Source organism: Manis javanica, chromosome 14, assembly GCF_040802235.1.
Source record: "Manis javanica isolate MJ-LG chromosome 14, MJ_LKY, whole genome shotgun sequence".
Classification (NCBI taxonomy): domain Eukaryota; kingdom Metazoa; phylum Chordata; class Mammalia; order Pholidota; family Manidae; genus Manis; species Manis javanica.
Genome location: NC_133169.1, coordinates 10,104,900 through 10,126,980, shown reverse-complemented (window position 1 = coordinate 10,126,980; position 22,081 = coordinate 10,104,900). Strand labels below are relative to the sequence as shown.

The 22,081-nt window shown below is 53.9% G+C and overlaps 1 long non-coding RNA gene across 1 annotated transcript; it reads right to left on the bottom strand.

Moving 5' to 3' along the window:
- Window positions 1-353: 353 nt before the first annotated feature.
- On the bottom strand, window positions 354-16,655 carry LOC140846209 (uncharacterized). The gene is made up of 3 exons (XR_012125163.1): window positions 16,519-16,655; window positions 11,399-11,548; window positions 354-684 (listed from the first exon to the last, which is right to left on the bottom strand). It is a non-coding gene; the product is annotated as an uncharacterized lncRNA (long non-coding RNA).
- Between the last annotated feature and the right edge of the window lie 5,426 nt (window positions 16,656-22,081).

Below are 22,081 nucleotides of genomic sequence, written 5' to 3'. Positions count from 1 at the left end.
AGGTCACTGCGGCTTTCTCTCTCCCCTCTTCTCCCGCCCTGCGCGCTCCCTCTCCGCTCCCCCTCCCGCAATCCCAGAGTCGATCCCGGCTCTGGCCCGCGGGGAGAGGCGCTCGGCCGAGCAGACAAAGCCCGCAGCCGCGATGCGCGAAGCGGGCTCTGCGCGCTGCGGAGGCCGGGATGGGGTGCCGGGCTGGAGGGTGGGACCCCCTGGCTAAAGACCGGGTCCCCTCTTCCCCAAGCGGCGAGCCATCCCCCCTGGTCCCCTCCCGCCCCCCGCCCCCCACCCCCCAGCCCCCGGCCTCGAAGATCTGAGAGGCACCGATCGGGAGGTGAGTTAGTTCACGTCCTTCCGATCAGCGGAGGGAAGCTGGAGGGCCGTGGAGCGAGGAGGTGACGAGGAGTGGGTGGAGGGAGAGGAGAGAAGTGGAGGCAGAGGGTGGGGGCAGGGGGTGCCCTAAAGGTTTGACGTGACTTAACAGTTTCGGATGAGAGCCCTGAGCTTTGGGGCGACGGAAGGAGGGAGGAAAGACGGATCGACTGGGGATCCAGGCTTCTTGCAGGCCTTGGCCGCGCGCACAGGTTGGGGCTGATGGGTTCTGTCGCTCCACCGTCATTCCCCTTTGCCTCGTCCACCTCTCTCTCATTGAAAACCCATTAATTCAGGTCCTTGGACTCTAGAAATCTAGTGAAAGTAAAAATAAGTTTTTGAGACATGAATTGGACAGTGGGGTACTATTAGAGGATTTGCAGAAGTTGGAGCAATCTTTCTTCTCCCTTTACCCCACACCTTCAGCATTTCTTTTGTGACCCTTTTATATGCCAGGGTCTTTCCCTAGAGGAGAAAGGATGACGCTGCAGCTTGAGGGCTTGAGGTCAGACTTTAAGAAGAACTCCTCCCAAAAGTTTTTATAAGAATGGGTGGGAGGGCTACAGTGGAAAGGTGTCCTTTTCTGGAGTGCCTTGGAAACCAAAAATCTGAACTAGTTTGTGAGGTAGAGTCCTACTTGGAGGCAGGGGGCTGGATGAGACGACCTCCTAGACCTGGCATTGTGAGGCCATGAGGGCTGAGGGCAAAGCCCAGTTCCCTAAACTGATTCTTGGAAAGAGTAAATTTGCACACTAATGGGAGGGTGGGAGCCACAGGGGAGGGTCTCAGGAGGGGTTGGGGGCTGGCACACTGTAGAGTTCTTGCCCCTTGCTCAACACCATCCCAGGAAGGGGAGCCATGACTGAGGAACTGAGGAACCCAGTTGGGGAGGGGGTGCCCCCTGGATTAGGGATTGAATACAAGATTAACAAGCACCCGTACTGTGGGACTGGGACTGGGTTGGCTATCACTGCCAAGCAAGAGTGGGAGAGGAAGCACTGGGAAGGCGAGGCCCTGTGGGACTGGGCTCTTCCCTACTCTTGTCCCCTCTGTCTCTGCCCCAAGAACCTTGACTGGGGGGACTGTGCTCCTGGGGACCCTGAGGCCCTTGGGGGAAGGGTCCTACTTGGTGGACCAGGTGACTGTTTTTCACATGAATAGAAATAGCAAGCAGTTGCATAGGACTTACTGTGTGTCAGGCATTTTTGTCCCCAGCTAGTCTGAGCCTTCCTGTCCCCACCGAAATGAGATTCCCTGTAGACACCCACCCTGAATTTGCCCTGCTTCCACCTTCCTCCCCACTAAGCTAATTAAAGCAGGAGGTTAATGACCAAAGAAGCCTTGGGGATTTGGCCAGGGAAGAAAACAAAGGACAGAAACAAGTGTGTTTGAATGGGGAGGGGTAGACTAAGGGGTGGGTGGGGGAGGTGATGGTCCCTGCTGGACCTACTTCACTGATCCAACGAGGACAGATGAGCTCCCTGGGTGTGTTAATGTACCACATGTCGCATCCACCCTCAGGGTCCCACTGGGGACTCCAGACAAATACCCAAGGTGGAGAAGGCCAGTGTGAACCGAGGCCAGGTTGTGCCCTTAGGTCTGGGTGTGCATGGGGGAGCATGCGCCTGCAGACTGTGTAGGGTCTATCCAGCACAGTGGGCCTACCAGAGGGCTCAGGTGGCAGAGGAGTCCAAGGGTGGGTACCTTGAGGAGCCAGGTCGCCAGGGCAGGTTTCTGAGAAGTCCTTCCCTCGCTCACAGAGGCTGGTGGCCCTCTTTGTTGAGGGGCCTCCCCTCCTCACCAACACAAGTTGGCCAGGGTCGGTTTCTGTCCATGAGCATTCCTTCTCCTCCCTCTCCCTGCCTGCCCAATCTAGAGTCATGGCGAGGGGGGGCCAAAGGGCTTGCTTGCTTCAACAGTTCCGCTGGGAAATAGTGGTTGTGCCCACTCACCCCGCCCCTCATTCTCTGCCTGATGACCAGAAAGGCATGTAAAGTGCATATCTCTCCCCTTAGGGATCTTGGAGGACAGGACTGTGTCTTTGGTCTGGCCATCCTTCCCCACTCTGGCCCTCCAGGGCCCAGCACACAGCCCTGCCTGGAGCAGGAGCTCAGCAAGGGTGTATTGAACGGAACTGCATATTTGAGGCTTCCTGACGTAAGAGGAAGGAGCAGGCCTCTGGAACCAAACATGTTGCTTGTTCATTGTGCCCCTTGGACAGTCATTTCCTGCTGAGCCTCGATTTCCTCATCTCTAAAATGGAAATAATCAGCCAAGTCCCTAGCAGAGTGCCTGACTCATGCAAGGTGTTCAGTTGGTGTTAGTGCTCTGGCCCTCGTTGTTCTCCCGTTGCAGGTGACTTTAGCTAGATGGTGGTCATTAATTAATTGTAATTAATTCATTTAGCTAACCACTTCCTATTGAGCACTTCGATGTGCCAGGCCCTGGAGGAGATTCCGACCCACTATGAGTCACTTGAAGTCACTTCTAGATCTAGATTTGCAGAAATAAGATCAGATAATTCCAAAAATAATTCCTGTCGAGTACTGGAATGCAGGTGAACTCTACCTGTCTCTAACACGCACACACGGAGACACACAAACACGTACAGGCCAGGCTCCTAGCCTCAGGGCTGTGGAACAAAGGACCCTGTGGAGCTGTGAGTTAGCTGTATGTGGAGTGTGTCTGTGTGCAAGTGTGTGTGTGTGTGTGTGTGTGTACACAGGCCTGGCTGCAGGGCAGGAAAAGTGACTCAGTCAAGAGGAGGGTGGCTCAGGGTTCCTGTGGAGGCTGGAGACGGGAGTCGGGTGGGTGATCCATGGGCATGTCTGTGTGTGGAGCTGGTGTCCCTTCTGTTTTCTGAGCAAGCCCAGGCACCTGTTATCACTGTCTACACACCAAGTACCAAGGGATGGGGGCACACACCTAACGCCTGCTCCTCCTCTGCCCTATTCTCAGGGCCCCAAGGGAGGGAGGGAGACACAGGCAGCTGCCACCCAGGCTGCCCTACCAAAACAGCTGGTCCTTGTAGAGGTTATCTCCTCCATCGCCCTGCTCCTCTCAGGAGGCCTTCTCCGTCTGTCCTAGTCAGCTGAGCCTCCTCCCCTGTGCTTTATGGGGTTTCCATTTTCTTTGCTTCATGCTCTCCCCCCATTATGGGAAGTCCCCTCCACCTTGCTATCTAAACATCCTTTCTGCTTTGAATGCAGCCACTTTTCTCTCTGTTGCTGGAACACACTCAGCTTATTAATTTCAATGAGAATGTATTGGTAAAGTTCTACCCAAAGAAATATCAAACTTGATCTCCTCCCTCAGCAAGACACAGAAACTAGACTATAGGAGCCAGAGAACATGGCCAAACAGGATTAAATATGAGGGCAAAATAGTCTTTGGGACTTAGCGGGCTACAGAGATTGGACGAGAGAGGTCACGCTGGGTCCCTCCGTTGTTGTGGACTGATCTCCGAGGGCTTTGAAGCCCAGCCTGAGGTTTGGACTTGGTCAGGAAAACACCTCTGCTCCTCCGCTGGGACCATTTCAGCACTCCCCTGCTTCCCAGGTCCCCTGCACTCTCTGATTTCCCCAGGGAGAGCAGCTCAGGGGGGCTGGGGTGGAGTCAGGGTCCCCCAGGACAGCTGGCTGACAGGGCCCCTTGGGACTCGGGACTGGACCCAGGCGTCCAGGAGGCGGGTGATACTGGAGCTGTGACAGTTGGTCCCCAGATTCCTCACTCAGTGGCGCCAGCTCTGGTTTCGGGCAGGGACTAGGGAGGGGGAGGGGCGCCTGGTGCCAACCGGGGTTGGGTGCTCTCTTGGGGCAGGGAGGGGGGGAGCAGTAAACATAGGTTTACTTGGTAGGTTGTTGAGAAGGGATCTTTCCAGTGCCCTCTTTGTACCAGGCACTGTGCTCCATACTAATGGGATACCAAGGCATGAGACATAATGTGGCACAGGTGAATTAATGGATATGAAAGACACATTCAATGTATAGAATGTCATAGGTGGAATACAAGTTGAATGAATGAGTGAATAGGTTCATTATTTATCTAATGGCCTCATTTTACAGGGAAAGAGACTGAAGCCCAGCGAACCCAGGTCCTGTGACTCCCTTACGTCTTCTATTCCATGCAGCTTCCCTCTTCAGGAAAGGGAAGAGGAAGTCAGAGAAGGGGCTGGGAAGGACTTGCCATTTCCTGAGTGCCTCTTTATTGCTAAGCTCTCTTGTCCTTTACAGACTTGGTCTTATCTAATCCTCTTCACAACTCTGGGGGGGCTGGAATTTCCATCTCTGCTTAACATCAGGAAAATAAGGCTCAGAGAGGTCACACAGCTGGTTAGTGGACACTCCAGTGTTCAAAGTCTGACTCCAGAGCCTAGGAGTCCGGAGGTAAACAGTGGCACCTGGTTGATGGCCTAGAGGCCAAGGAAGGAGGGATCCCTGAAGCCGGAGCTGTTTTGAGAGGCTTCCTGGATGTGGATCTGTAGTGTCTGAGGGATAAATGAGGTTCATTCTAAGGGAAGGGACTGGAGGGATGATTAGAGGTTGATGCTGGAGATGCCCAGGGAGGCTTGCTGGTTGGGCATGGGGCCGGCTTGCCTGGATCTTGAGGGGCGCGGGACAGGTGGGGGTCAAGCGTCTTTGAATCTTGGCCACAAGGTGGCGCTGCAGGCAAACTACTGGGAATTGCTCCGCTCCAGTCTGACCTCCTGCGCTAGAGCCCAGATGTTTCCTCCCTGCCCAGCTAGGTATTGCTCCATGCCCAGCCCTGCCCCATCAAGTGCCATCTCAAGCTTCCACCTGGCCCCTTCCTGGTGGGGCATCCAGCATGTGCGAGATACTGAGGCCAACAGTCTATTCCTGCCTCAGGATGAAAACCCAGGTGGCTGAGACCTGGCCATCCCCATGGTCTGACCAGCTCCCCAGGTCATCCTGAGCCACCTCCAGCTGCTTAAGACTGGCTCTGTGTCCAGCTGCCTGTTCTCCTGAGTCCTTAGGAGACACGGTTCAGGGGACAGCCTCAGGAAATATTTGAGTCCAACTGACAGGGTCTGGAAGGGGAATAATAGTGATACCTACCTAATAAGGAGTTAACATTTTTCATCCAATAAATATATATAGAAACCCTTGCTGTGTCAGGCACTGTTCTAGGCACTGGAGATACACCACTGAAGACTGTTCTTACTCACATGGAGGGGACATTGTGTGTGTGGGGACACAGTACCCAAGCAGATCATGTAACTACTTATAGTGGTAATCCTTATGAAGAAAAATAAAGCAGGATATGGGGGCAGAAAGGTGTGGCTAACTTAGAAAAGATGTCATGTTGTTGTGAGAATTTGACTGGACATATATATATTTAAAGCACGATGCCTGGAATTGTGTTAGTGATCGTTACTATTATTTTGATCCCTGTGCTTCTGCCCCTCTACATCCCTGTGTTCCCCCTCTTCTGTCCCACATTCTCCACACTTTTTTGCAGCAGCTCCCGCAGGGAAAACAAATGCTGGCTTGAAACCAGGAGCCCTGGGTTTTTAGCTCTGGCCCTGCCAACAGTCCAAACCTGCTCCGCCCCCAGCTCTTCCTGCTTCCGGTAAATGACATCACCATCAACCTGGTTGCTCAAGCCAGAAATCTGGAGCCGTCTATGATTCCTGACTTTTCCCTAAACTTCCTCCCATCCAGTCCATCAACTGGTCCTCTCAACTACACCTCAAAACGTTTCCCAAATCCATCAACATCCTGCCTCCACCGCTACCCTTCTGATCCAAGACATCTCATGTCCCTTCTGCAGTGGCCTCCAAGTGGTCTCCCTCCTCCGCTCTTGTCTTCCCTGCCTTGTCCAACCCCTTCTCAGTGGCCAGAAAGATCATTTAAAAAAAAATCTGATCATGAAACTTCCTCCTAAAACCTTATATTAGCTCCCAATTGCCATTAGATTTGTGACCAAACTTTCTGGTGTGTTTTAGAACACCCTTCACTCCTGGCCCCTGCCCGCCTGCCCTGATTCTGCCCTCCCTCCCATTCTCCACTCCAGCCACCTGGGCCTTCTTTCAGGGCTTGGAGCACACCGTGTTCTGCTCCACACTGCTGTGGTTTGTGCTGTCCCATCTGCTGTTCCTTCATCCCTCAGCTGGCAAATGATGGTTCATCTTGCAGGACTCGACTTTGATGTTACTTTTCCTGGGAAATCTCTCCTGGTCATTTTTGGGGGCCCCTCACCATTCATCATTCTATATTATAACTGTCTGCTACAGTTAAAATATACTGTCTTCAATATACTGGGAGCTCCTTGAGGACAGGGACTGATATAGTTCACTCCTGTATTCCCAGGACCTAGCCCAGTGCCTGGCGCACTGTAGATGCCCAGTTAGTGTGCTCTTTGGAAGCTGGGTGTGCTTATTCCTACTTTTTTCTTGAACAGCCTCTCCCCACTCCCCAACCCTGTCAAATACTCAATTTCTCCCTCTGTTTTTCCCTCATCCCTTCTGCCCTCACACCAAGCTCCATCTCTCCTCTCTCCTCCCTGCCTACACCAAGGCCCTCACTGTTGTCCGTCCTCTCATCTCCAAAGTGGTGCCGATGCATGCATGATGCCTGGCATGTACTTCTACTGGGTCTTTCTTCTCTGGAACTCATATACAGAGGGAACTCAGTAATGGTGCTAATTCACTGCTGTAACTTGTGACAGATGGCCCAGAAGGGGTGTCTAAGCATGCAAACCCTTGCCCTCAATCACTGCTGATAAAAGGAGGTTTGCACATAGTAGGCCCTTGTGAGTACAAAGAAGCATACATAGGTTGTGTGCTCCTAGCAGGCTCTCTTCAGCCCCTGGGCCTTTGCAGGTACTAATATTTCAATCTGGAACCCTCTCCTGCACTCATCTTGGCTATCTCCTACTCAGCCTTCGGAACTGTGCTTTGGAGTCCGTCCTCCCAAAGGCCTTCCTCACAGACTATGGTGCCCCTTCTGGGTCTGCTGCGTCCTCCTGAGCTAGGACTTAGCCCACAGTTCTGTCAAAGTCAGTTGACATGTTCTGCATGTTGCACCAGATTGAAAGTCCCCCAGGACAGGGGAGGTGTCTCTCCAAAGCCTAGTAGAGCAGAGGCACTCAATAAAAACCTGCTGGGCAGATAATGACTTCAATGAATAAAATGGAGAAAATGACTGTGTGATAACAAGTCACTCCCCATCTTTGGGTGGGCCTCAGTTTCCTCTTCAGTAAAGTGAGGGCAAGGGAGTGATGTGCTTGCATCATTGTTAAATGACTGGGATGGGGGGAGGGGGGAGAAGCCCTGGTTTGTGGCAATTGCCAATTTCCCTGGTGTGAATTCTCTCACTATGGCTGATTGCATTGTGAACAATGGGCTCTCACCAGCAGGTGCAAGCCCCTCCTGACTCACCACATGGTCTCTGAGGCACTTTCTAGCTCCAACATCCTTTCAAAAGGCCCCCTCTCAGAAACCGGGGGAGGTCAGGCCGTTTCCCACTCTCATTACCCCCCCAGCACGTCCAATTACCTCTGGTATACAGTTCTAGGACCTGGATAGTTATGCCCCGGCTGCCTAGTGCCCCTCATTACCAGTAGTCTAGAACCCTCCCAGGTGGGTCACTGTACTTGTCTCTCCCAGGCAGCTTTGGCCTGTTGGTTGGCCCAAGCCTTGACGTCACACCTGTGCAGAGGGGCTATCTGCTCTCCTTGGGTTTGTGTCCACAGCTTTCCCCCAACTGACTGGTTCTCCCTCAGTTTCAGGTTTTATCTTGCTTGACCTCTGACCCTGCTGGTCCCTCCTTCCTTTTCCAAACTCATTATTCCCTCCCTGGCTTTTCTCCTACCTCCCTGGCTGCTCCTTTTCTGTCTCCATTGCCTGTCTCTCCTCCTCTGTCCCTGGGTCAGTGGTTTCCATGCCTGCAGTTTCCTTTGCCTGGGACACACTTTCTTCTCCCTTTCTGCCCAGCTGTTCAAGCAGGAGACATAGTGTGGAGGTCCTCCAAAGCTGGGCTACAGGTCGGCGAGTGGAACTGCTGCCTACTACCTGTGAGCCCCTAGCACCTGAACACCTCTGAACCTGTCTTCCCCAGCTATATAAAAGGAAGGTAATAGTAGTAATTACCTCAAGGGATTGTTGTGTGATTAGTGGTAGGATGCACATAAAGTACTGACATAGCATCTAGTACACAGAAAGTGCTTAATCAGTGTTGGTTCTTATTATTCAGGACTCAGCCCAGCGATCCCTTCCTGAGGGAGGCCTGCTCCAGACCTGTGGCCTGGGTTAAGTGCTGGATGCGCTGCCCCCGGCACTCTGAGCTGCCCCTTTGGAGGCACTCATCACCACTTAAATGCTCGTTCCACGAGGACAGGAGCCATTTTGGGCACACAGATGGTAAACATCTGAATGAATGAATGAACGAGCAGACGAATGAATGATGTGGGTTACTGCCCCAAGAGGACACAAAGCGAAGGCCTTCTGCCACTCAGGACTAGCCCAGACACGCCCACCAGTAGGGAAAAGTGGGGCTGGTCCCCCTGGCCAGCAGGTGGCACCAGTGCCCGTCGGTCTCCACCCGTGGCCACCTCCCTTGCCCTTGCTCAGCTCATACCCCAGGGCTGAGGAGTCAGAATGTGGCGGGGGAGGTGGGATCCTGGGGACTCCCAGGCTCCAGGCTGGGCTGACACTTGCTCACTTCTTAGGGACAGATGTTTTCCTAGGAGGTGCCCAGCCTAATTGGGCAGGGAAGGGAGGTGGCAGGTGTGGCGGGGAGGTCGGTGGGAAGGAGGGGTGGCCTGCTGGGGAAAGGGGCCCTGCAGAGGGGCTGGGGCCGCAGACCATGGAGTGGGGACAAAGCTGATGGTATCTTGGGGACATGAAACAAGATGCAATTCAATCAATGAGTCACAAGCAGAGATCTAGGAACCAGACCCAGTGTGGGGGACAATGTGGTGAAATCAATCAGTGAGAGCGGAAGGGAAGGCCCGGTTTCTATGACAATGGTACTGTTTGTGGCAAGCCGGGGACTCCTGGGTCCCCTGGGCCCGCGAGCAGTGATTCACCACAGGAAAAAGAAAGCTGCAGTGGGACTGGGTGCTGGGGACTGGATGCCCTGTGGTGCTCAGCACACACTCTGCCAACCCTGGCCCTGGGCCTGTGGCTCTGCCAGATACTAGGAGGGACAACGCCAACAAGGGGCAGGCCCTCTGTCCTCAGTGTACACGCACACCTCACCTTCTGCTGGTAGTGGTTCTCTGGAATTATTGTTACCGCATTTTATAGAAAAGGAAATAGTTGCTCTGGCCCAGGGTGACGCCGGTAGAGCATGAGTAGCAGAGCCAGGAGTAAAACCCAGGCTAGTCTGACTTTAACCACGCTTGTGAAGAGGACCCAGAGAGCAGGGGCAGAAGAACAGAGCCACGGAAGGGACAGTGTGGCTAAGACACAGGAGGAGGTGAGAAGGGGCCCCTCCCTCCCCCCAACCTCCCTCCTTCCAGGCTCTTCCCTGTGAGGGCCCAGCAATGATAGGGATGAAGGCGAGCAAAATGCATTGCCAGATATGGGCCAGAAACTGTGTCCCGGGTGCCTCTCACTCTCCTCCAAGCCCAAGAAAGCAGGCCCTGATTCTGGTCCATCTAACATCCCCCATCGCTTTGCCTGTGCCCCGGTCCTAGGACAGGAGTGTATGTGTTTATGTCTGTGTGTGTGTGTGAGATATGACGCCGCCACCTCCCACACAAGCACACACACACTCCCCACTTCCAGTCCCCGCTAAAGCCTGGGAGTTCCCGGCCTCCCCTGTCACTGTCTGAACAGTTTCATTCTTATTTAGCTGTGGGGCCCCCTCAATTTCAATATGAAATTGAGTGTCCCTGTCCCCATCCCCTCCAGGCCCTGAAGGCATACAAAAGGGAAGCCTGGCCCTTCACCATCTCCCCTGCAACAGAAGGGATGGAGTCAGAAGGGCCTGGGAAATCTTCCAGTCCAGTCTGCTTGTTTCACAGATGAGGAAATCGAGGCCAATAGAAGAGAAGGAATTCCTCCAAGGTCACAAAGTGAATTTGTGCAAGAGAGAACTAGATCCCCTGACTCTTAAGTTCTGTGATCCCAGGAAGCACCTTCTCAAATTAGGCGCTGGGTTCTTGGGATCAAGTCAGGCAGAAGAACAGAGGGAGAGACAGCAGATTAAATTAAATGGGATAACCTAGCTTAGTGTAGCTTGTGGAAGGAAGGTGTACCCCTCGGGCTCCATCTGTCTGCCACGTTACATCAGGAACAATGGGGGTGAGATCATCAGGAAGATATACCGCATACATGTCAGGGGTACAAGGTCGGGGGTCAAAGTGAACTGTGTGATCTTAGGCAAATTACTTACCCTCTCCAAGCCACAGTGATTATGTGGGGTACCCTACCTCCTGGGTCCCACCCCAGACCATTTATTGAATCAAAATAGATGAGGCTTAGGGTGTTAACAGGATTGTGGGGAGGATAGATGAGATGGTGGGCAAGTACTTATGAATTATGGGTGACATGATGTTGGCTGTAAGGGAAGGCAAGTCCTGTCTGGTGGGATTGGGAGACAGCTTCCCTGTAGTACAGAGTTCAGGAATAAGCTTGACCTTCCATCCTTGGGAAAGCAAGGAAGGAATATGAACTTTTGACATGCTCCGTATAAGCAGCAGTTCTCTTCCCTGGGGGGTGGTGGGAGGTGGCAGTTTCCTGCAGACCCCAGGGGGTGCCCAGAGGCTGTGGGAAGCTGAGCACTAATCAGCTCTTGCTCCCTAATTGGACTTAATTGCCTCCTTGTGATCAGCAATTAGGAGGCTGCATCAATTAGCACCAGGAGGGTGACAGCTCAGCAGGGGCTGGTCAGGGTTCCCCTTAGGAGGAGAGGGAGGCAGGCAGGTGAAGGGTGGACCAATGGTTAGATGCCCCGGTACTCAGCTCCTCACCACCAGGCCTCTTCCACCCCTGTGAGGAGGGGGCTGGGAGCCTCCAGGCCTCCCACCTGAACTGTGGCTTCTCTGACCTCAGTTTACTCACTCTCAGTGGCTCCTTTGCAACTTTGGGGTTGACAGCCATGGGGTCAAGGTTGAGAATGTGTCCTTCCAAGCCACGTCTCTGGGGTTTGGGTCCCAGCTCCACTACTTACTGGTTGAGTGACCTTGGACCCACTGTGCTTCATTTTCTCACCTGTAAAATGGAGCTGTTATTAACAGGCCCTCCTGTGCAGGGTTATGGTGAGGATCAGGTGAATACCACACCTGCACTATTTAGAACAGCGCTTCGCATCACAAGCACACAGTAAGTGTTAGCTGTTATGATTCCTGCACCAAACCTTAGCATCTTCATCTGTAAAATGACAGATTGAAGTGGTGTTTACGGAAAAATGCCTGGGTCCCACCCAAGACCAATTACTGAATCCGAATATCTGAGATTTGGGGTGTTGGCTGTTCTGGAAGCCCTCTCCCCAAGAGATTTTGAGGATTGAGACCACTGATGGTCTCATAGGGCTTCCTGCAGCCCTGACCCTGAACGCACTGGAGCACCCCCTCCCCCACATGCTGGCCAGCACAGCGGCTCCCTGTCACACACAGGACCCTCTCTCTGTGTGGCCCTGGAGGTGCGGCCGTTTGGCTGAGTGCCTGTTTCCACCTGTGTGGCTGGTAGCAGGTGCCTCCCCACTCACGTGCACCAAGTCCTCCTCTATAAATTAGAATAATGACTTTGCCATGCTCACCTCTCAGGGCTGCATGGAGAATTTTTCGCTGATGATAGGATGTGCTATAAACGTAGGCAATTATATTGTTCCTTCCCTTGATAAACATTTATTCAGGGCCTAGCTTATACTCCATGTCCTTTATACCCAGTGACTACAGAGTTATAAGCTCCTGCAAAGATCCATCCTGAACCAGCAGACTAGCCAGGTTCTTGGGCCAATCTCTTTTTTTAGCTCTTGCTGGGTATCAAATGAGCCAATGAATGGAAAGAACCTGGAAGAGGCCCTGGCACATGGCGCATGCTCTCTAAACAGTAGCTGCTGTTCCTACTGATATTGAGACTGTGCCCTGGGCTGGCTGTGGACAGAGGCCACACCTAGAGCTCTGATGAAGGAAGGCAGTGAGGGGCAGAAGGGAGATGGGGCTGAAAGTAGGTGTGAAGAGCAGGGTGTGTGGAGAAAGTAGAGAGAGAAGCTGAGCACTTTGAGAGTGGTAGTTTACGAGGGAGACTCGTGAGACGCTCAGCTTCAAGTGTGGACAGCACACCTTCTGTGCCTTGGTGCTGTGCCAGGTGCTGGGAATACAGGAGAAGGCCAGACGTATTCAGGCTTTTACCTTCAAGGAGTTCCCCTAATGGGGAGGACAGAGGCGTCCACAGAGGGTCACTAGTGTGACAAGAGATGTTGGGGACTGAGTGGGGAATTCTAACCTGGTCTTAATGGCACTTTTAACTGAGTCTGGTCAGACAGCAATGCTCGTGCCAGTTCAGGCAGGTTAGCATAGAAGTAATGAGGGAGGCTGAGATTGCTGGAATCCAGGGGGTGGGGGATGAAGCTGGAGATACGAGCTGAGCCTGGGTGATGGAGGGCTTTTACAAGCCAAGTCAAGGAATGTGGACTTTATCCTGAACACAATGGGGATGCTGTTAGTTTGAAGTCTTGTGGAAATGTGCCGAGGTTTACATTTTTGGAAAGATGGCTGTGGTTTAGCAAGGAGAAAGGACAGAGCAGAGGTAAGCATGGAGGCAGGGAGACTGGCTGGGAGGCTCCCACGGTGACCCAGGCAAGAGCTGATCAGAACCAGGGAGCTGGAGGCAGTGCACAGAAGGGAGAGAGATTCTGGAAGTGGGATCTACAGGAGCTGGGGGCTCACTGGCTAAGGGAGACGGAGAGGGTGAGGCTGGGTAGTGTTGGGGGGACGGAAGAACTCCATCTGGGACATCCAAGGAGGGGTGGCAAATGAGGAAGCTCGGGAATCACGCCTGGCCTGGGAATGCTTGGAGGCATTTTTCAAGAACTCCCTGGAGTGGAAGGACCATTCATCCTCGGCCAAGTGCCAGGCTCCCCCTTTCGCTGGTTTCTCTGGGACAGAGACTCCCTGTCGGGGCAGGCCTGCCCAGATCCTCCCCAACCCGTGTTCCTGCTCCAGGACACATGTTTTGGGAGCAAAGGCAGCTGAGTTCAGGGAGCTTTGCCCCCACTCCCACCTCCTAGCCAGTGGCCTCATTTGTGGCCCTAGGGAACAGGTCCAAGCAGAAGGCCAGAGGAGAGCTCCCCTGGCCTGGGGTGCACAAGGCAGCAGGGCACAGTGGCCACACTGCAGTTGCTGGTGGTGGTGTGAATGAATCCTACTTCCAACCCCACCCCGCCTCCATCTCCCCCCGACTGCAGGTGTTTGGAAGTGGACAGCCGTCGCCCTTCTGCCCCAGCGCCGGCGCCAGCACGCTTCCCCATCACTAGACCCTTCCCTTGGCGCCTCGCTGCCTCCTTCAGAATGCTCTTTGCCCTCCCTCATTAAACTTGGTTTCTGTGAGAATGTGATTTGAATTAACTCTTGGGAGAAAAATCACAGAAACCAGGAAAGGGGGGCCATGGGGAGGGGGACAGTGAGTCATGTTTCCATGTGTATTTTTCAAACTTTCCAATGGGAGTTTGGAAAACAACACCCTTTGGGTTGCCAGCTTGGCCCTCCCTCTCCAGGGGTTCCTCATTTGGTTTCTATAGGTCTTATCTTAATGGCTGTGCCCAGCCCGCCCTTTGGGTCTGCTTTGTTTCCTGGGGTCCCCTACCCATCTCCCTCTGGGCTAGCTTCATGCTGTCATAAGAGCGACAAAGAAGTCCCTGCTGTCTCTAGTCCTTGCTCTGGTGTCACTGAACAATGTCAGACCCTTCCATCTACCCCCATTTCAGGGTGGACCCATGGGGCCTGCAGCCAGTCTGGCCAGCCCTCCAGCCCTCCGGCCCTTGAGAACCTGTCAGCACCAGGCAGCCTGGGCTCCTTGAACTGGAGCTCCCCCCTGTCTGCCCCAGCAGCTTCCTCTTGTGCCCTTCCATCTGATTTCTGCATCCCAATTTCCAGAGGGCCTGTGGCTGGGTGGTAAGAACCTATCTTTCCCCAGGGAGAAGCCCTGCAGAGCAGAGAAGAGCTGGTACTCTGAGGAGGCTGGTAAAGAAGAAAACCTACTGTGTGTCCCTCCTGTGTGCTAGACACATCTTGTGCCCTGAGAAGGGGTATCAGGATCCCCATTTTGCATTTGGAAACCGAGGCTCAGCCAGGTGAATGGATGGAAACCTTGAGGGTGCTGGAGGGGGAGATGTGGAGGACAGCCACACCCCTGGCCAACTCCTTGCAGGCCCTAGGCCCTTGCACCCTCCCCAAAAGCTCCCATCTGCTTCCTTGGGGTCCTAGACTAACTGTCCCTCCCTGCCTCCAGCTTCTGACTAATCCTTCCTGGCAGCACTTGCCTGTCCGGCCCCACTGTGCCTATGCCAGCAACAGCCCACATCACATGGGCCACATCTGGCTGCATTTGAGCACATCTTCCCCTCCATTGTCCCCCCAGGGCCCAGAGCAGGGAGTGTACACCTGAGGACCCCTCCTGTCTGGGTCCATCAGCACGCCCACCCCTGCCCCTTTACAGCCTCTAACAGAGTCATTCCTTTGCCTCCTCTCAGCCTCCTCATCCCCCTTCCCAGCCTCCATCTGCTGGACATCTTGACCCCATTCTTCAGCATCCCTTCCTTCCCTGTATCCTGACTCTTCAGACCACCCTCCTTCCCAGTCCCTACTGAACAGCTGATTGGGAAAGGGGCATCTTGCAAGATCTAAGCCCCTAAAGCTGTCCCAGGGTTCGAGGGAAGGTCTGGGAGCCCAGGGATCAAATTCCCCTCAGTCAGCCCTCTGGCCTGAGGCCAGTTTGCAGTTAGGGTGTGGGTGCACATGTGTGCGTGGGCGGACAGAGCTGAGCCTGCAGGGTGCTGGGGAGGGCTGAAGGGACCTGTGTGGCTCTCTCTCTCCAAGCTGTCTTTTGTGAGGGATGGGGAGGAGCCTGGAAAGCCCTCCGGCTACTGGCCTCCCTCCTCCTTCCTGCCTGCTTAGCAACTGTTGCCCAGTAAATATTTGCCCCACCAGGATCTAGGGCTGGAGCACTGGTGGTGTCAGCCTGGGCAGCTGCCCCTCTCCTCCTGGGCCTCTCCTCTGCCCAGCTCTCCACTCCGGAGCCCCGGCCTGGACCCTAGGTGTGATCTCCACTTCCCTCCTCTCAAAGCTCAGGTTTTCCTCCTCAATGTCGATTTCCCGTCCGACCTCCTCCCTCTGCCCACCTCTCTCTCCCTTCATCCCACTTGCCCTTGTGCTCAGCCCTGTCTCGGCGTCCTCCACTCTTGGTCTCCTAAGGTGCCTGACTGAGGCTCCGCAGGTTCCTGCCTCCCCCTACCACATCCCTCCGGGAGCCCAGCCAGGCTGTCGCTTCTGGAACAAGCTGGTGCTCACCGAGCCTCAGGACCTCACCTCTCTGCTCCAACAGGAAATATGCCCCCACCTCTAACCCTTAGGCCTGCTCCCTCTCCCCCTGGAGAGCTCCTGATCTGCGCGTGTCCTGGGGGAAGGGGCCACCCTTTGCCTCCAAGCTGCAGAGGCCACCAGGGACTCCCTCCAGGGCCCCAGGGGGCATTAGCAAGGGTCCTGCAACCACAGACAGACACTCCCTCCCCACTCTCTTCCCAAGCCAGCTGGACCACCTAGATGTCAGCAGGCCCCTCCAGCACCTCCAAGCATAAGAAGCAGTTGGAAGGGGAAGTGTGGGCATGAAGTGGGTAACAGGCAGAGGGGAGGAAGGCAGCTGAACATGGCTGGAGATCCGGGGGCATCACCCTTTCCTCTGACCCTCTTAACCCTAGAAAGAGCATTTGGTTCTAAGCCCGATTTGGGATGTATTGATGGACGTCCCGTCCTCCATCCTCAGGCCAGGAAGCTCTGCTTCAGGAAGCCAGCACCATTTCACCTCCTCTGGGGGTATTGAGGGAACTATGGCCAAGAGGAAACAGATGCCCCCTCGGCGCCTCCCTGGGCCGGCTGAGAGCACGCCAGCCTCAGCGGAGGCATCCTGTCCCTCCCAGCCAGGCTCCCGCTGCCCCACCCCTCCTCCAGCGGTTTCCCCATTACCTGTCATGATGATGAAAAGCCCCTCAGAAGTCGAGGGCCCAAGTGAGGTGCCCTCTCAGCGTGCCCTCTCAGCGTTGGACTTACTGGGCAAAGAGGGCCAGTGGGGTGCCATTCTGGGGCAGGCCTGCAGGATCGCTTAGGGATAGCAGGACGGGGGAATCTGGGGAGCTGGACCAAGGCAGGTCTAGAAATGAGGGGGCTGGCCTGCATGATGCCCTAAGACTCCTCCCAGCTCTGAAGAGCCTGCTTCTAGGCAGTGAATGATGAAGCTCTGGTCCGAGGCAATGCCTTCCCCGTCCGGGGAGCTCCTGGTCTCCGCAGGAGCGCTGCCCATCCACCTGCCCACCCGGCAGCCCAGGCCACCTCTCCAGAAAGTGCCCGTGATTCTGCCCTGCTCATCAGGAAGTCTGCAGGTGAACTACTGCCCTTCTCATCAGAGCTTACTTTCCCAGCTGATGCCCCTGGCCTGAGTGCCAGGGGGAAGCCGTCAAGGGGACACCCAAGGGGCTGAGGATGGGGTGGATTTATGAGGCTAAGGAAGGCGAGGCTTCAGGGCCCCTCAGTTGCACAGGCCTCTCCAAGACCCTGAGAGGAGCCTGCCCATGTTTCCACATGGGCATATATTCATGTCAAATTTCCAGGAGTTATTCTTGTATTTTTAAAATAGGGCCTCCCCACAATTAGATGAACATATCCCGGTTGCCAGGGCCTGTCCTAGTTTTAACAGTGAAAGCCCCTTGTCCTAGGAAACTCCTCAGTGCCCTGCAAACCGGAACAGTGGGTCACTCCGGTTCCAGGCCCCACAAACGTTTGCCCCAGGTTAAGGGGAGAGTGAGAAGGAGTCCTCTTCTGCCTTACTTCCTGAAAGTGGGTAGGGGTGTGGGGGGTGGGGACCCTTTTCTCCAGCCCAGTCCTGGAGTTGTGGCGCTTCTGTTTGTTTCCCTGGCAACAGGGAGAGGAAACCCCCATTTAGGAGGCCCAAGAGGCCCCAGCAACCACACACACAGACACACACAGACTCATACAGCCGCCCACACGCAGGCGCGTGCGTCAGCACCGGCCCTGAGCGCCGCCCGCCCCCGGGCTCACGGGAGGAGGACGGGACAACCCTGCCAGAGCCCGAGACACAGTACCTGCCCCAACTGATCGGCTGGCGGACCCGCCCGTCCACATGGCCCCACCCACGCCCCCTCCCCTCCCCACCCCCACCAGGACTGGGGGCGCAAAGCGGGGCATGGAGCGGAGAGGTGTCACTGCAGTTTCTTCTGTTCGGCTCCTGCGGTGTACGCAGCAGTATTGTGTACGGGGCTGTGTATGTTGACAGTTCCAGAGACTCACAGGTGGGGCAACTGCCTTGGTCCAGTTTGGGGGAGGTGGTTTGGGATGCCGGGAAGGCGCTCCTGAGCAAGACTATAGGATTTTGTTATGGGATTGGTCTCTTTGAGGACTGCACTGAAGAGAAATGGAGTGTAGTTACCCTGGAAGCAGGTTGAGGGCCTGCTTCTGTCACTAGTCAGCTATGAAGCCTTGAGCAAATCAGTTAACCTGCCCAAGCCTCAATCTCTTCATCTGTATTATGGGGATAATGATGCTTGCTCTCTGCACCTCAAAGAGATTTGAGAGGATTAAGATAGTGATCTTGACTGTAAGAGGGTTGTTGCCAGGAGACCTTGCCTGGGTGTGACATGTGAGGGTTTGGTTCTCTACCCATTATCCAGCTGCCCCTTCCTGCCTGGCTGGAGCAGTGAGGGCAGATAACTGGGTCCTGGCTCAGCAGCCGGCCTCCCCACATTGATGATAGTAACATCAATGCTAGTCCCTTGAAGTGCATTAACCCCTTAAATCTGTCCAAAATGATATATTGTCTCATGTGGTAGCATGAGATGTATTCAGTGGGGTATCTTGGGGGTTCTGGGCAGGCCTGGCTGTGTGACCTGGGGCAAATTTTTTCTCCTCTGGTCTGAGAACCCTGTTTGTAAAGAGAGGGGCTTATTCTCCAGGTCCCTGGGGACCTCGTGGGGGAGGTGCAGGGATCACCAGGCAGGGATCCCCAAATCTCCCTACTAGAGAGACTCTGCCTTGTCATTTAGTATATTGGGCTTTTTGGTGAGATTTCATTTAAATAAGGGGACTCTGGCTTTACAAAGGCTGTCAGTCACTCACTCCTTCCAAAGGCCTTCCCCTCTAATTGCTCTGAGTGTGCATCATGGTAGGAACGAAGAACAGTGTACTCAGCTGTGCTGTCTCAGGCCAACTACTCAGCCTCTCAGAGTTTGGGGTTCTTGGCATATAAAATGCAGAGAGTAATATCTACCTCCTCAGGCGGAGGTGAATATGACATGGGATCACCCCCTAGCCTGGTGCTTGGTACATGACAGTCACTTAAAGAACAGACAAATCCTTCCACTCTCAGGTTGTGCCAATCGCCCATGCATGCGTGACTCTGCTTTTCCACAGCTGTTCAGTTCCAGACCCTGTGGCCACAGGATGAATAAGACTGACCTTTCCTCAAGAACTCACTGGAAAGCAATCCTAAACCATGGCCTTGCATCTTCAAATCTCCCCCTAGTCCTTGGACCCTCCTCCAAAGAGTCACCCCTTCCTACCCTGGGGAGGAGCACAGCTGCCTCCCCAGTGGCCTAGGATCCATTTGAACCCTCCTCTCTCCCACTCCCACCTGTCCAGGATTATAGCCTGAGGTTAAGATCCTGGCTTTCAGAATCAGGCCAACCTGTATTAAAATTCCAGTTCTGCTACTAAACACATGACCTTAGACAACGGATTCTCTCCTGGGGGAGATTCTGCCTCCCAGGGGCATTTGGCAGTACCTAAAGACATTTTTGATTGTCAACTGGGGGTGGAGGTGCCACAGGCATTTATGGCTAGAGGTCAGGTTTGATGCAAAACATGGTACAGTGCACAGACCCTCCCCCATAGCAAAGACTATCTGGCCTAAATTTTCAGTAGTGCCAAGTTTGAGAAATCCTACCTTAAATGAATAATTTCACCTTCCTGAGCTTCAGTTTCCTCATCTATAAAATGGGGCAAATAATAGTACCTACTGTCTACCTGTACAGCCATAGTGTAGATTCAACAGGATAATGTACATACCTAGTACTTAATAATAGCAGGTGTTCCGTAAACATTCCCTCCGTATGCCTTTGGCATCCCTCCTGGTTTCTTGCTTCTGCTGAGCCCACTCCGTTTAGCCTGCCTGTTGCCAAAGCCAGTGCCTCTGACTCTCCCTTCCGGTGGTCCCAGGGTCTCCCTTCTCTCCTTCCTCACTCCAGCCTTATCAAGCCGCCAGAATCCTCTCCCTGGACCCCATCCCAGCCCCAGGTCCCTGACTCCTACTCCTCCCACACTTTCCCGCCTCACCTCTAGCCACTCCCTGCTCCACTCCGCAGGCGAGGCTGCACACCCTGCTCAGCTCTGCCCCACTTCAGCACCTTCGCACAGCCTTCCTCTGGGCATCAGGCCACCCCAGAACCTCCCACACGTCCCGCCAAAGTCACACAAGATAGTGATAATGAATCACGTTCTGGATTTGAACCAGACTCTCTGGTCCAAGTTCTCAATATGGGCCTATTACTTACTTCCTAGTCTCACTGTAAAACAGGGAAAGCATTTCTAGCCCGTGAGGTGGTTTTGGGGACCAAGTTGAGAATGTATGGGGAAACATACAACTATAAAGAGCAAAAAGTATAAGGTATTCATTGTTTGTTGAACGCTGTCTCACTTTGTATTTTTGTTTTCATGGGGCTTTATATGAAATTTTGTCTTTTGTTTATTGACTGTCTCCCTCCACTGGAATGTCAGCTCCATGAGGGGGAGAAATTTTTGCCTGTTTTATTCGCTGTTGTATCCCTACTGTCTAGAACAGTGCCTGGCACATGGGAGGTGTTCAATAACTATTTGTTGGATGAGTAAATTCAGTATCTATGTATAAGATACTTCTGTAAAGCCCCTAAACCTACCTCCTTCAAGAAATTTCCCTTCATATGCATATTACTTAATTATAGCAACATCCCCATGTTATAGATAAGGAAATTGAGGCTAAAGAAATTAAATTACTTGCCCAGAGTCACGCATCTGAAAAGTGGCAGGGCCAGGTGCATTTGTTCATTTAAGAAACACTGAGCACTTCCTGTGTGCCAGGCACTGGGGCCGGGTGTTAGGGACACGAGGGACCCTTCGTGTCCCTCATAGTGCATTTGGAAGGAAGAGTCATGGAGGGAGGCCCAGGATGGAACACGGAGGAGGGTTCCTCTCCAAAGGCATGGTCGTCAAGACAACTGCTCCTTCCAAACCACCCCTCAGACTCAACCACTATATTCTGATATGACTCCTTAAATGCTTCAGCTCCCAGTCTTTGGGGACCCACTGGACTTCATTATCCCGTTCAGAGTGCATGTTGCTCCTCTACCACTGTGCTCCACCTGGCCTCCCCCTCTGTCTTCCCTACCAACGGGCAGATCCCTTGAGAGCGAGCGTAGTAGCTTAATCCTCATGTCTTTGATAGCCACTCTGCCCATGTTACAGATGAGGAAATGGAGGCCCAGAGAATTCAGCAGCAGGTCTGTCACCACATAGCAAGCAAGGGGCAGGATTGGAACCTGGTCTCCACCCACACCATCTGCCACCAGCCCAGCAGACTCCACTCTTCTGGACTTGTCCTCCCCTGATCTCCCCAGCTTCTTCTGGGACTGGTGATCTATGCCCTTGGCAGAAGGAGAGCAGACTGGTGGCATTTGGGGTCCAGAGTTAGGATTGAATATTTAAGATAAAGGTGCACCTTGAAGTTCAGATTTAGGATTGAGGCCTTTGTATTGGTGGGTGGGGTAGGGAGCCTTTGGAAAAAACCTAGAGTGAAATTTGGGGTGAGATACCCTTCCTTTCTCCTGCTTCTTTTCCCCAGAGACGGGGAGGTCCAGGATAGGAAGTGTTAAGTGTGGTTTTGCCTCTCCAGCCAGGAGGGGAAGTCAGGCCAGGCGGGGTTTGGGTGGGGCAGAGTGGGGGGCTCAGTGCCAGGGGATGCTGAGGCAGTGGGAACAGCAAGAGCCCTGTCCCTCACTGTGCTTCACTGGCTCCCCCACCCCACTTCTGCTCCTGGCTTGGGGAACAGAAGAGGGAGAAGACTTTGGGGAACAAAACAGGAGACTTTCAGTTTTGTCTGGAAGCTGAGGGTAGGTGCCATGTGCTGTGGAAGAGAGCTGCAGGGAGGGGAAGCCACCCCCTGGGTCCCTCACCTGGTGTATTCTGGCTGCTCACCACACTGCCCAGCCACCCTTTCAGAGATGGGAACATCCCCTCCCCAAGGCCCCTTGCTGAACCCTCAGAGTCCCTGCCTTAATCCCACTCCAGCCCTTGTCCACTGTAAGGCCTGGTTCCGGAACCTGGAGCAGAGGACCTGTCCAGCTCTGTTTTCTTTGTGAATCAGAGAAATCCTGATATCCTGGAGCTGTAGGAGTTAGCAACATAATTTAATTTCCCAGGTTCCTCATTAGAGAATACACTGTGGGGGACGCACATACGGAACATGAAAGCACATGGGTCCCAGAGC